Below are 15762 nucleotides of genomic sequence, written 5' to 3'. Positions count from 1 at the left end.
GGGAAAAGAATTGTCAAAAACATTTGTCTAGAGAACCTCCTGACCGAGTCTTTTTTAACAGACTAAATTATTGAGGATTTTTGCATTTATTAACCATATAGTAAATCGTGTATGTGCATGAGTACGTAATGTGAGCACGCGTGCGCACACATAGAATATAGCGGTCAACTTTAAAAACTTGACAATTCCCTTGGAGAAAACCTGAGATAATTAAATGAAAGCATTCAAGATATTTTCTATAGTAAGTATAGGGAAGTATATGGGAAAACTGCAGATAGTAAGGTAATCTTATCTATATGGTAAAATTGGCAACTGTGAATGCGCACACACCTGAATGCAAGTATATTTGTTTTGCTACATCTGTACTTATGTGACTATCCCTGTTGTGAAGTTTTATTACATCACCAACATGATTTAGGGATTGCTTTATAAAAAGAATTCAATCTTGAGCAACTATGATTTAGAACAACTGTTGAATTTTGCATTTATGGTCCCAAGCAATCTACCCCCATGAGGTGACATAGAAATGCTTTTTTTTTATTTAAAGCACTTTTTCTCCATCCAGCTTTAAGGCCCTAAGCCTGCAATTAGGCACAGACAACTACGGGGCTGGGGCCTTAGTGAACATGTTGCACTTGCTAGGTACTTAAACTGTTTTTTAGCATTGAAAATACCATTCAGAATAAAATCACTCATTATAGAGGAGGAGGGGACATTAACTTTTTAAAGAATGAAATAAAACTTATCCAGGTAAGACAAACAGGAACAACCTGCACTTTCTGACAGTGAGAAGGTAATAGACATTACAAAAAATCAGCCAGAAGCAAAAATCCAACATAGAAAATTTCAGCCCAAGCAGGTAAGGTTTTGGCAAAGTTATAAGCCGTTGAAAACAGGGTCTTATAAATGGGAAGTGTTAGGCTACCAGCGCTGACTGTAATAATTTGTTCTTATTTTCATTAGAATAATGCTACCTTCAGTGAATCTTTCCGCATCATTTTCTGGCGAGGCATTCATACTTACCATTGGCGTTCTGGGTTATTAAATCCCTAGCTCACTTTAATTCGTGAAAGTAAAACTAATATCATGCTAATACTCTTTGTGAACATTTTATTTTCTACTATATACTCATGTTCCAAAGGATTTAAGTGAGGACAAAATAAAATGTTAAATCAGTCCAATACGTCCTATCAACTGCCCTCCCATTAGTTAAGCTGTCCCTTGAGCTGCCCTGTCAGCTTTGTAACAAACTATAAAATGGATGCCTGCAGTATTTGGAGTTTGTAATTTCATACTAATGCCAGGCAGTGAAGTGGCCTTATATGCATACATATGCATCACCCTACCCGCATTGGAGTCAATAGGACTTTGATCATTTTACCTGAATGGGAGCAGGACTGAGCCCTTAGTCAGGGATGAAATCCTGGGCCCACGGAAGTAAATGGCAACACTTCTATTCACTTCAGTGGGCCAGGATTTCGCCCCAAGGACTTTGTATCCATTATTACACATGAACAATCCTCTCTCATACTAACAGCCTCACTGAAGTCAATGGAGCTATTTGAGTGAGTGGGAAATATTTGTGAGAGTAGGAGTTTGCACAATTATACTCTGATTTTCTATTTCCCATATTCTTTATGAGTTTGATCTTACACCATGCAAGTCAATAGGAGTTTTTACATTGACTTATACGGGAGCAGGATAAAACCCTCTATAACTTTCTAACATCTACCTGTATCTGCTATGTTTATTACTCAAATTTGCTGTGGGGAAAAAAGTGCATAGTTAACAACATAGTTAACTTTTTGCCACAACTAAAACGCTCACTGCACACACACATGCATGCATACAATCAAAATGAATGGGCATTTTAAATTCTTAGCAATTATGCATCACATTTTGGAAAATTATGAGTCCATAATAATCAGATTATGCAAATAATTATCAGATTATGCAAAATTATGTTCACAGCAAATAATTCTGTTTTGTTTCATTGCCCAAATCATCCAGAGAAACGATGGAAGGCTTGTATTAAAGCAGAATAATGTAATGCAGAAAAATATAAGTATTATAAATCAAGAAATCCTAATATATTGCATAGGTTCCATGTATAAATATAACAAGGAGTCCGGTGGCACCTTAAAGACTAACAGATATATTTGAGCATAAGCTTTTGTGGGTAAAAACCTCACTTCTCCAGATGCATCTGAAGAAGTGAGGTTTTTACCCACAAAAGCTTATGCTCAAATATATCTGCTAGTCTTTAAGGTGCCACTGGACTCCTTGTTGTTTTTGTGAATACAGACTAACACGGCTACCCCCTGATACTTGACATGTAAAAAATGGCACTAATTGTCACTTCTGGCAGTGAGTCTCATCAGAGAGGCCAAGGATTTATGAGCATATGATTATAAAATCCCATAGTGTTTCGGATATTTCTTTCCAGCTTCCTTTCTCTGTCTTTGAGATTCGCTGCTCTTGCAGGACAGGAAAGATCTCATGTGCTCAGAGATTTTGTAATTCCTTGGTGGCCTCTAGGAGGTAAATCTTTGAAGGTGCAATATACCATCAAATTTTAACACCTTTTTGTGAGGCTTAGGTAGAAATTATAAAGTTCTACAAGCACATACATGCTGCAGTGGAGACTTGAGTGGACTACCTGAAGAGGACCTTGTTTAAAGGATTGTTGGGGCAAATGTTTTCCTGAATGTGCAGGAGCTACACTAATATTTCTCAGAAAGAACAGGAGGACTTGTGACACCTTAGAGACTAAGAAATTTATTAGAGCATAAGCTTTTGTGGGCTACAGCCCACTTCACTGGATGCCCACGAAAGCTTATGCGCTAATAAATTGGTTAGTCTCTAAGGTGCCACAAGTACTCCTGTTCTTTTCGCGGATACAGACTAACACGGCTGCTACTCTGAAACTCATATTTCTGTATCTTCCAAAAAATTCACTTTAAGGCATTTGTTTGTGTTTGTTTTAGGTGTATATACGTATGTGTGTGTGTATGTGCGTGTAAGTGTTTGACTGACAGCTGTGGAGAATGAACTCTTCAATTTATTCATGAGTCAAGTACACCACAGTCAGCACAACGGTCTCGACCCAGAGCCGGAGGGTGCAGCTGGTAGTTCAAATCTCTGTACTCTGCTTAGTCCTTGGCCTCTTTGTTGAAACTACCAAAAAAGCACTACTAAGTGTAGCAGTGGTTTTTGTAGTGTGGACACTTGGGCCTGGATCCACAAAGGTACTTAGGTTACTAAATCTGGGGGTGAGGTGGAGTCCCAGTTTTAGGTGCCACTGCAATCCACAGAACTCCTGCCTGGCTGCCGGCTACCCCTTTAGGCACCTAAACTTGCTCGGTGATTACATTTTTGCAGTAAAAGTTTCCTAGGTGTCTACGTTTCTGCCTCTCAGCATGCAAATTGCTGCCTCCCTTTAGGTGCCCATGCACCTATCTCCTACCTAAGACCCAAAGCAATCCATGGACCAGGGAAAGACAGGCATTCGTCTGCCTAATTCACAGAAGGGACCCAGTCCAGTAGGTGTGCTCAGAGGTTGCCTAACTCACACAAAACAGCTGTGGGAAAGGAGGACCATCTTCCTTATAATGTTTAGCCCAATGGTTAGAGCACTCACTCAGCATGTGGGAGACCCATTCCTCCTGATAAGGTGAAGGGATTTCAGCAGGGATCTGGCACCTCTCAGGGGAGTGTCCTAATCACTAGTTTATGAAATATTCTGATGGGGGTCTTCCTCAATCTCTCCGTGTGACGGTGTTCCATTTTAATTAAATAATTGAATAATTAAATATGAAATGTGCAAGAGAGATGACTGTATCCCAGTGGTTAGAGCACTTAGCTGAAAGGTGGCAGAGTCCTGCTCAGATCTCTTTTTCACATCAGGCAGAGTAGGGACTCAACCCAGAGGTCTCCCATATTCCAGGTGAGTGCACTAACCACTGGGCTACAGGTTATAAGGGAGGCACTCCCCACAAACCATTTTCTGTAGATCTAGGTGGAAATTGAGCATGCCTACTGGATTGGGCCCTGCACACAAATTAGGTGGGGGAGTGCCTATCTTCCCGGGCTTCTCCCATTGGTTAGCATAAGCCGTTTCCTGCCTATCATGTTGAGTTTGTGGATCCACATTCTCAGGTGCCTCTCTCTCACCATTCATCATAGAGGGAGTCTACACACCTAGCCGAGGCTTTGTGGATCGCGGCGTTGTTCCTGTGATTGTCTAGGTGCCTAAAAGTTAGGCATTGGCATACTTAAGGCCCGTTATGAATCATGATCTTGACCACAAATTCAGTTGCCAGGGAGCAAAATTCATCTCTCACAGACCACCCAGCAAACTGCCTTCAGATGCTAACTGTTGCTAATTACCAGTTTAGACTGGATTTTGACTAGCAAGCTAACGGTGAAAGGACCTTGCCCATTAGCAATCCCTGAGCCGTATACTACCCTCATTAAACTCACATTCTGGGTATAGAGTGGAGCTGATTTTAACTGAACCAGTTCACTTTTGTCTATTTATAAATAATGACCTTCATTCCTCATCTGCAATAATCATGACTATATCCTCACATCTAATCACAAACAAAATCTTCATTACAATGATCTGTGGGCCAGATGACTCCTGATAAGTACATGATTCTGCAACAGGGACAAGTATACCACAGGCTGATCAGGGTTCATATCTGTATCCAAAAAAAAAAAAAAAAGCTAAATTTTCAAAAATGCCCTCTAAATTTGCATCTATAGCTTCTTGCACGCACAAACCTGCTGCAAAAGAATGCAAATGTATGCAAAATTGGATCATTAAGGGTGCACATGAGTCGAGTGCACAAATAAAATTTACATTTATGTAGAACAATTAATCCCAAAAGACCCTAAAGAATTTAACTTATACACATTCAACTTTTTTTTTATGCCATCACATTTTGGCCAATAGTAAAGAGTACAATGAACAATAACATTTGTTTAGCATATGATTATTGTAAATTTTTGCATGTATATACAAATTGAAGACACAACTTTAGGGTTAGGTTTTCAGAGTTAGATGCTTGTAACTGTGTTGCATTCATCTGTGCATGCTTAGTTTATAAGCTCAATTACCCAACATGCTTGCACAAATCAGCTATTTGTCATGGCACATGATCATCTAGGCATCTAACTCACCATATGCACATACCTGATTCACACACATACATCAAAGATTGGCGTGCCTCAATTAGGTGCACACAAACGTATGTGTGTGTAACTCTGCTCCTCTAACTTGGAATTTCTGGCCATTAGCACAAAGTTGAGCCTTCTGAAAAGGTAACAACTCTCTAACAGAAGAAATACACAGTAAAATACAGCACTTAGTAAATTAGTGCCCTGACTACCTAATGTTGTTTTCAAAAACCTATAGGGAAGGATAATCCTATAATTCTTCAGGATATGCATGCTGTGTGAACCTATTACAAAAAAAGCCTGCATGATGCACAACAGTCTGTTTACTTGTGGCTCACACAGGAGGGTTTAACATGTGATAGAATAGGTTGAGGCCAGTCCACTGATTAGTACCAGGATCCTGTATGAAATATTTAGGATCTTATTCTCCAAAGGAAAGAATAAAATAAACAACACTTCGGACTCCCATTGATTTTGAAGGTGAGGGACTAAAATGGGAGACAGCATCTTACGTTCCAGAACTGAATAATAGATTGAAAAAAGTGGTTGAGTGGAATGGTTTAAGGGCAATACAGAGATCTATTATTCAGGTGAGGCAGCTGATTAGAAGTCATAGGAGAAAAGGTCAGTAGGGAATAACAGAGATTGATTTATTTCCAGTTCTTGATTGTAAATGTGCACCGAAGACTATAGGTAAAATGAGCAGACAGGTTAAAAGCAGAATAAAAATATATTTATGTTCACATCTTTGTTAGCATTAATGCTTTTTATTAAGAGTGTATGTTAGCCAATTTGGTTAAAAAGCTGTGTTTCATTTTCTCTCCTATAAACCTGGCTCAACTACTAAGAAGATATAGGCATCTATCCCTGCTACCTTTACAGCGTGTGAGACAATAATTTCAATGTATAGCTTAGAATGACTGTTTTTAAGTTTTTATTATATTTTAGTCATTTATGGATTCCTCTCTATTTCTTTCATTTACTGCTGGTTATGGGAAGGAAACTATTCCCATGTTGTTATTGTGTTTAATGAAAGAATTTTCATCTTATCCTCTGTATAATACCAAGGGCTTTTGTTTTCTAAAGTTTATTTTATAATAAGCTACGTATAGGTGCAATAAGGACAGATACAAAATATCATGTCTATAAACAATAACATTCTGTTATAAAGTACACCCAAAGAGAATTTACATCACTGTAATAATGGAGTTAGTCCAAATCTACACCAGTGTAACAGCGCAGGATTGGACCCAAGGGGATTAGTTCTCCAGGCTTGCCTAGCCAGCACTGGTGTGGAGACCCTTCCTGTGTTACACAGGTACAGCACTGCTTCCACTCAGCAAGCAACCCACCCTTACACATAGCTCCCATGTGGGGCATGCGTGCAGAGAGTCCTGCACCCAGCCTCAACACTGGAGTGAATTTCATAATAGTGTGATCTGGCGGATTTCTTAAGTTGATACGCAAAGGTAAAGTAAGAGAGCTGCAAGGAGAAAGGAGAAGAGAAGAACAGCTGAAGAGATAGAAAGATAGAGAAAGGGTAGAAATGATAAAAGGGATAAAAGGGAGTTGCAGAATATCTGGGATTGAGAGGTGATGTACATGTCATTGGAAGGTGAAATTAATGGGTAAGCAATGATAACACGTAGACAGAGACAGGATTCATCCAGGTTATTGTTTCTTGAGAGTGTAATTTTCCCCATGACTACTGTTGAGATTTCTTCTGCTTCCATTTTATTCAAAAGGGAGGATCTTTTCAATAGCATAAGAGAGCACTTTAAAAAGGGACATTACTGTTCAGGGCTGGCATTCTAGTACTTGGTACATTATGGCTGCCAGTATGATGGGGACATTTCGAACTCCAGAAGTAAGATTACAAACTTTGTGCTGGAGGGGGAAATGTGGTCATGGGACCAGGATGTAATATGATAGAGATGCTGATCACTGTTAAAACATCCATCACTTTGCAGAATCTGTCAGTTTAGGTAAGAGGACTGTAATCAAAGCCATTAATAGCTCATTAGGTTTTGCTTTGGAGTATGTGGAGAACAGGTGATGAAGATGCATGTTTGAGAGTTGCTGTATCCTAAACCAATTTTCATTTGAGAAGGTAAGATTAGGTCATTTGTCCCATTTTTCTAGGAAAAAAAAAAAGAAATACAAAACATCATATACCTGAATGGAGGACTTTTCAACTCCATAATATTCTTAACATTCATTCAGCCAACAACAGAAACGGCCAAATGTGGTGTCTAAAGTTAGACATCAATGGACAGCTCACAGTGCACAAAATTAAGCATGGGCTTAAATCTTTGCAGGCTTGAGGTCTTAGACTGTAAGTTCTTTGGGGAAGGGTTTCCCTGCGCTATATTTGTACACTACCTACCACAATGGGGCTGCGGCTTCTAGAAGCTACTACAATACCAACCATAAATAGTAATAATAATAATGCGGGGTTCCAAAAAGACACTTAATTTGGTTTACTTACAATTTTTTTCCTGATTGATAAGTCAAAATAATGATCAAAATGCTTAATGAAACTATTGGTTTAATAAACGGTCAGCAAATAAAAAACTTCAATAAACTTTGATAACTCTTGATTTAAAACTAAATTTAAAAATCACATTATTTTTCAATAAAAAATGTAATGAAAAATTAGAAAAAGTTAGTTTTTCACATAAAAATCCTTTCTAAAAAAAGGCAGGGTTTTTTTGAGTGGAGAAATACTTTGTAAAATTTCAACCAGCTCTGGTAACTACCAAGCTTGTCATTTTCAAACTTAAAAGTCTTAGACGTGAATGTCTCTATATCCAATTACTAATCTCCTGAGGCATACACTTCCCTTACTTTGTGTATATGTGTGTGTGTTTCTCTTTCTATTTGATATGCTTTCTGTGGGAATATATTAAATTAACTTAGTTCATCGTGGTAAAATATTTATTATGTACGTGGCACTCAAAATGTGCCAAGTGGTTTACTGAACAAATAATACATAGGGTGAAATCTTGGCCCCATTGAAGTCAACTGGAGTTTACTTAGCTCTTTTGGTGCAAGGCCTATCTTTTTGTTCTGTTGGTTACACTGCCCAGCACAATGAAGCCCTCGCCCATGACTTGGTCTCCTGGGCACTACTGTACTGTAATACAAATAATAATGACTTCAACGGAACCAGGATTTTATCCAGCATCCCCATCCCACGAGAACACTAGATAGGTGAACTCCATTTGCCTGAACTAGTTTTACATTGATAAAAAGAAAAGGAGTACTTGTGGCACCTTAGAGACTAACCAATTTATTTGAGCATAAGCTTTCGTGAGCTACAGCTCACTTCATCGAGTATGCATCCGATGAAGTGAGCTCTAGCTCACGAAAGCTTATGCTCAAATAAATTGGTTAGTCTCTAAGGTGCCACAAGTACTCCTTTTCTTTTTGCGAATACAGACTAACACGGCTGTTACTCTGAAACCTGTCATTTTACATTGATATAACTCCACTGAGGTCACTGGAATTAGTTCTGATTTACATTGGTGTAAGTGAGATCAGAATCATGTCCAACACCTTGTAACCAATGTTAAACTATTTAGCAAATAGCAAATAATATTCTTTATACTAAACACTTTGACATATTCCACAAATATAGAACATTAGAATTGCAGTTCATAGTATAATGATAATATGTCTTCTATTACAGGGTGATACATTAGAATTGTTATTACTTGTAGTTATGCCCTAAAATTAAATTATAATACTGTGCACCATCTTTAAGGCCATTTTTTGCATGTTATAGTAAGTGATGTATTTTAAAGGGAAAGAATATGATTGATTTGAATTTGGAGACAGAAATTAAGTCACCTATTATTAAGAGTACCCTTAATATGATGAACCACCTTATAAAGCAATAGCACTAATTATGCATAGGCACATTTGGCATGATTGGAAATGTTCTGATTTTCTGATCCACAGTTAGTCTTGTGCTTCGTATTTCTACAATTATTCCTATAAGAGGAGACTTTGCTGTAAAACGGTGAAACAACTGTGGCTTAAGGGAATGCTGCAAATGTTACATCTGTTTTTAGTGGGAGTAATTTGCTTTCTGAGAATAGAAACTATAATCTGTCCATATCTAGCAGTTGAAATTTCAGTATTCTTTAAAGGTGTGCAGTAGATTTTGGTAAAATGGTATTTTTATAAGTCATTAAATTGGTTTTTAGGAACCTCACATTTGAACAATTATTAAACTATAAAACAAAATTGCATGATTCCTAAAACTGTAATCTGAAGTTTTACAGTCAGCTATAAAAGGCTGTATTATTATAATATACTAAAGATGCTGAGACTATTAAAACTTTTAAAAAAAATGAACTGTAAAATCTTTTATTGCTGATGAAATAACTCTAAACTATTATGCACTCCAATAATATATATGTATCATATTTGGGTACAATAAAAAGCATACGATTCACAAAAACATAATTTAAATTGCGATTGAACTATGCAAAATCGAACATCTCGATTTCTTTCTATAACAGAAGTTCCTTGAACCTGACTTTCAGTATATAATTAAAAATGTTTCATGCATTTTGGGACTAATAATTAAATATAGGGGCCAGATTTTCAAAAGAGCTCTAGGGCACTGATCCTCAGCTGAGGTAAACCAATGTAGCTCCACTGAAGTCAATGGAGCTGTGCCAGTTTAAACCAGCTAAGGGTCTAGATATTTATCTATGTACTGCTGTAAAAATGGTATTGGCTATATGTTGATGGGCCCTCTATTAAAACACAGCAGGTTAGTTTGGAGAGGTGAAATTGGGAACAAATTGCATTTGTCACGTGAACCCCACCAACTGCTACTCTCTCATAATATATAACTCCCAGATAAGAATATACAGCACCATTAATGGCAAAACCAGCACCCCTTTAAATATCCTCCTGACATGGACACACAAACATACATATATTACATCAATTCCTATGCAGAGTAATATCAGGCTAGATCCTCAGCTGGTGTAAATTGGTCTGTTGAAATCAATAGACCGTGGCAAAGTATATTGCATACTGAGAAATCAATATTTATCCACCAGCCTCATGAGGCCAAATTCATGCATGGATTAATTATGCTGACTTCGATAGAGTTATGCTAAGATGGTCTATTTTGTGTACTTCTGTACAATTGTGGCTGCTACAGTTAAGAGCAAGTCTACGCTAAACTACCTTCTTTTTTGGAAATCATGATGCATTATTTAGTCTCAAGTATCAATGTACCTGCTTTCACACCTAGGAACAAGGAAATTGTCATCCTGCATCAGACACAAGGTCCATCTAGTCTAATTTTCTGTCTTTGCTGGTGGCAAGCACCAGGTGCTTCAGAGGAAGACATCAAACCACTACAGTAAGCAAGTGTGAAACTAAATAGGACCTATTTTAACTATTGGGGGAAACTCTTGAGTTCTGATTCTTCTGTTTACACTGAGGTAAATCAGGAGAAAACTTCATTGAGGTCAATGTGTTGGGAGTAGGACATCAGCCTCTTTGTTGGGAAAACACAGAATTCAGATCAATACTGTCCAAATTAGATTAATGATGAAATTTTAGATTATCTCCGACTGTCAGATACTAATATGAAAATGCAAAGCACACAAGGCTTCTTTAGGTAAAGCAGAATTGCTGCTGAGCCACATTAAAAGATGCTCCTTTTGAGAAGAAAAGCTGCCAATACGTGTTCTATAAATCATTTGTGCCAGCACGCTGACCCCATTACGTCAGCTAATCCTGGAAATACAGGAGGTAAATTTAAATCTTCTAGTATGAAACTTTTAATCAATATTCTAAATGTTTTTCTTACAATTTATTCTGGCAGAGCAATTGGACCATTACCATGCTGTTAATCTTTTGCCACAGATTAGAACTTTCTGAATGGTTATAATGCCAAAAAAGTGTTTTCTTGAGGGACAGAGTTGGAAGGCCATTTGAACAGAGACAGTCACCCCTTGGTTGTTCTTTGCAGAATGGCAAAGAAGCAAAAAAAATAGGAAACCACACAGAAGGGCTGGAAGGTGAGGGTAGCAGCCAGACAAAGTAGCAAGTACTTCAGCACAGAGGAATAAAGTTCAGTGTGTCTTTATTCAGAGCACAGCCTCAGCATTTGTATTGTTCCCACATCAACAAAACACCTACATGCTCACTATGCTTCCTATTTATGTTCACCCACCACCCAATTACCAATCCATGAAGCTGCACACCTGTTGTAGTTTGATATTCAGAGCACTACATTATAGCTTTAAACTCTCTACCAATACCTATTTTATAGCAACATTATTTAACATTTATGTACTTGCAAACATTAAATAATTATAGACAGGATTCTGCCTGCAAGCACTGGGCAGAAACGGATTGGTGATGAGCACCTGCAACACTCTGGCCTACGAGTATAGTTAAGTGCTTCATTTGCATGATGTAGATTGTGCATAGGGCCCAGTCTCCTCAAACACCGGTGTTGCCAAATCTTGTGATTTTATCACAAGTCTTGCAATATTTGGTGATTTTCTTAAAGCCTCAGCTCCTGGAGTCATGGGAATACATGCAAATCTCAGCTTTCATTTTTTAAAAAAAGTTGCTTGCAGCCCTCATTTGCTGAGGAGAAAAGCTTGAAAATGTGACTCACATGTATTTTAAAGACTCAAAAACTAGAAGGCAATTAAAAAGACCCCCATTATTATTTTTTAAATTTCATTATTTTAAGCAAATATCATGATTGTTTGTTTCTGACAATCTTTGAACGCTTGAAGTTGACATTACTGAAATATTCCCATTTCCTTCTGCCTTTTTTTTAATATATGCTTTTGAGAGTACAAGAACAAGTGCACAAGGGGCCCCACAGTTATTTGCCCTCAGTCTGAAGGACCATGCTTTGTACTGAATTAAATTTGCATCCACTGTCCACATTTGTACAGGAGCTCAAAAATCTCACACTCCCTTCAGCATGCTGTACAAAGGCTTGAAGGATCAAGGTCTTTATAATGAATGCCCTAAGGGAACCTGCAACTGATTGGGAAGTAGCTGGCGTTTGTTGTGCAAAATTTCAGTGAAAACAAAGCAATTTCTGTTAAATTAACACAATCTTCAGTTACAAAATATTTACTAAAACATTCCACCTCTCTCCACGAGAGTCATTATTAATTCTTCTTGTTCTGTATTTACTCATATCATAGATCAGATGTATACAATAATTCATATAGCATTTAAATATCATATTACTATGGCCATTTATTTCGAGGTGGTTGTCCTACCAAACTTCATTATTGGCCTCACCTTGGCCCTCTATACATCCAAAGACATTGGGGGAAAGTGATTTAATACTAAATCTTGAGCAGACTCACAGCACCAATGGAGATATGCTGGGTGGAGTGCGAGGTACATTTCTGGATTGGAGTGCTGCTCGAGTGAACAGATGTCCTGATTTTATAGGGACAGTTCTGATATTCTGGACTTTGTCTCATGTAGGTGCCTATTATTCTTCTGCCCCCGGCCCGATTTTTCACATTTGCTAACTGATCACACCAAGGGCTGGAAACAGGTTATGCAGAAGAACTAGACTAGGTGCCAAAGATGGCAGTGAAAGAGAACTAAACACGGAGCAAAGCCACGAGAAAGCTTTTTTTAAGTATTATTTGAAAACAGTTTGTGCACACAAGGCTCCAGCTACTAATACTAACATTCTTTTTTCTTCTTTTCATGTGTTTTGTACACAATATTTTATGGCCTGATCCTTTGAGTGCTGAGCAACAATTATAAAGTGCTGAGCACTTTACATAGATCTAGCCACTGGTCACTTTTTTTTTTTTTTGCATGCATTGGGGAACTTCCCTAGAAGCAGGGTATATTGAAGTGCCTATAAGTATTGTTGAAGTCAGGCATCCACCTCATAAACATGAAGTACTGAGATAATTTTGGGACATAATAGAGTACATTATGCTAATAAAGTAATTCACTTGCAAACTAGCAGAAAACCTAAAGCAAAAGCTTCCATCAGAAGTCAACACTTCAGTATTTCAGTTTGAAAAAGAAATGACAAGAATATTATAATTCAAGAACCTGGAGAGTTTCTGTAAGTGGTAATTTTACATGAAGAACAATTTTAAAATGATATCACTCTCGCAAAAAATGATTTTAAACCTCCAACAAATATTTGAAGTAAATACTGACTTTAGATAAGCAGCAAGTATCAAATAGCTTGTTTAAACATCCCCAGCATTTCTAGCACCTTGAAAACGTGTGTGTACCAGAGATCATACAAATTGATTAAACCATTAATGTCTTTTCCATATGACCTCTTTGAAGAAGTCAGAAAAAATGTAGCAACAATAGTTCAGCCAGTGTCATTCTTGTTACTAATATGACTGCCAATTATTTCTGACATGGCAGTTTGGCAGGCTACCTAATGCCCTATATTCTACAACTTCAGGAGGTTAATACTTAGTCATTTCTATGACATTTTATACTAATCAATCCATTCCTCACCCCACCCCCCTTTGTGTTGTATAAAAAAACCCAACCCTGTACCTATCATGATCTGAAGACTTAACATCATCTGAATGATCATTTTCATTTTCGCTTAAAATGTAATTGTCTTGTTGTATTGATACTTTTGCCTTTAATTCTTCGTTTCATAATTTTTATGCTGTGTTCTCTTTTTTGGAAAAGAGTCTTTGATCTCCCACACGAAGACTATAACAAAGCCCCTTAGAGTGCTCTCAGTAGTACTAGTGCAGGTTCTGAAAATGTTACAAGGGAACACTCCTCATGGGAGGCGATCATACGGACAATACAGCTTGTCAAAATGTACTAAGAATGTCTCCACGAGCTTGGTTCCTTTATGATATTTTAGCGTTTAATTTTAAGTGTCATATTCAAAGTAGCACCACATTGTCTGACAAAGGTATGTTCAATAAAAACCAACAGAGTAACCTTCATTTGATTGCTTTAAACGTTCCATTATTAAATGCTTGGCTTCAGTTATGAGGCAAGGAAGGTGCTGATACTGGAATGTTACATCTCATAAAAGATAAAGCTGTTTGGTTCAGATAACTTCAGGTACTTCTGAAAACGGATATAGCTACATTCCTAAACACTAGCAGGTCAGTTCTGTGAGGTTGACTCTTCTCCACAGAGACATTTACGCCTATGTCACTCCTGACCTACTGTATCAGTGGTACTTGTGAAGTGAAGATATTGCCCCAAACAGTGCTGATTGACTGAGATGATAATGTGACTTTTAAAATGCTAGAGGACTGGGGCAGGGAGGGAGGGAAGACAGTGGAGGCTAATTCAGTTACTTGGAAAAACGGCTTGATTTTCAAACGTGTTGAACATTCAGAACTCCAACTGAAATCAATGGGATTTAAGATAGTCTGCCATTTCCAATCCAATATTTATTATGTGTACTTTGGTAGCACCGAGAGGCCCTGATCTGCTAGGGGCAGTACAAACAGGGAATATAGACATGATCCCTGCTCTAAGGAAGAAATACTCAGTTCATCAATGCAACTTATTAAATATAACATGAAGTGAATTAATGTTTTCTCCATGATTTTTTTGTTTTTAAACACAAGAATTCAGAGGTCCATTTTTTAATAGTTGTGTTTCTTTTTTAACATGAATATTTTTTTCAAATCAAGTCACTAATGCCTATGTAAATACATCCCTTGTTAATTAGCAATTACTTACAAAACTTGACTAATAATGAAAATAGATATGCAAAATCACAGTAAAAAGAAAAGAAGAGAAAGCAGTTATCACCGTCATTAACCCCAATATATCTTCCAAGTAAATGACACCTGTGCAATGTATTAGGTTTATATGAAATTTGCCCACTTGACATGCCAAATAAAGGGAGAAACTAAAAGGAATTGGTGATGGGGAAATGATTAGGAAAAATGAGGAAGCAGAATAAAGGCTGGAAAAATCTTGAGATATACAAATTGTCCCTGGAAATAAATGTGGACACTGATATTTTCTGACAGTAAGAATACAACAATCAAATATTTTATAAGTAAGAAAAATGTAAAAGCTATCTCACAGGGAAAGAATGACTTTCAGATCTTGGCTGGTTTAGACACAACAAATCCTGCATTTTGGCAAGGGGTTAGACTAGATGATCCTTGCGGTCCCTTCTAACCCCTATGATCAATAGTTTGGATGTCCAGTGTAAAACCAAATTCATGTCAGATAGAAACTTTAATAACAAAGCTGAAAGCAGTTAATTTGTGTAATATTGCTATTGTCCCACTATGAAGACAAAACTAAAAGTGGGCCAAGCAGATCTGTCCTTGAGCAAAGTCAGTATCTTTAAACAACCAGAAATCTTTATAATACAGGATTTCTAAAATCCTCTGGCTCAGAGATGTTTTCAGTTTAAATTTTCTTTCACCTCATGTTCTCCCCTGCCAAAATTCTGTGTTTTTTTCCTGCCCAAATTCTGTAATCTTCTGATAACTGCATTTATGGCCTTGGGCAAGTGTTTAGCCTCTTTAAAATTTAGATTCAATGCCACACCATGAATTGACTAACTGAAGCAGGACACTG

At 37.4% G+C, this 15762-nt stretch overlaps 1 protein-coding gene across 2 annotated transcripts in view; it reads right to left on the bottom strand.

The window, feature by feature from the left end:
* Positions 1-15762, bottom strand: part of GFRA1 (GDNF family receptor alpha 1) — a 204632-nt gene that overhangs the window by 21969 nt on the left and 166901 nt on the right. The gene's annotated exons all lie outside the window — the stretch shown is intronic.

The sequence above is a fragment of the Lepidochelys kempii genome, chromosome 7, assembly GCF_965140285.1.
Source record: "Lepidochelys kempii isolate rLepKem1 chromosome 7, rLepKem1.hap1, whole genome shotgun sequence".
Classification (NCBI taxonomy): Eukaryota; Metazoa; Chordata; order Testudines; family Cheloniidae; genus Lepidochelys; species Lepidochelys kempii.
The sequence above is the reverse complement of the archived record's forward strand: the minus strand, read 5'-3'. Positions and strand labels throughout refer to the sequence as shown.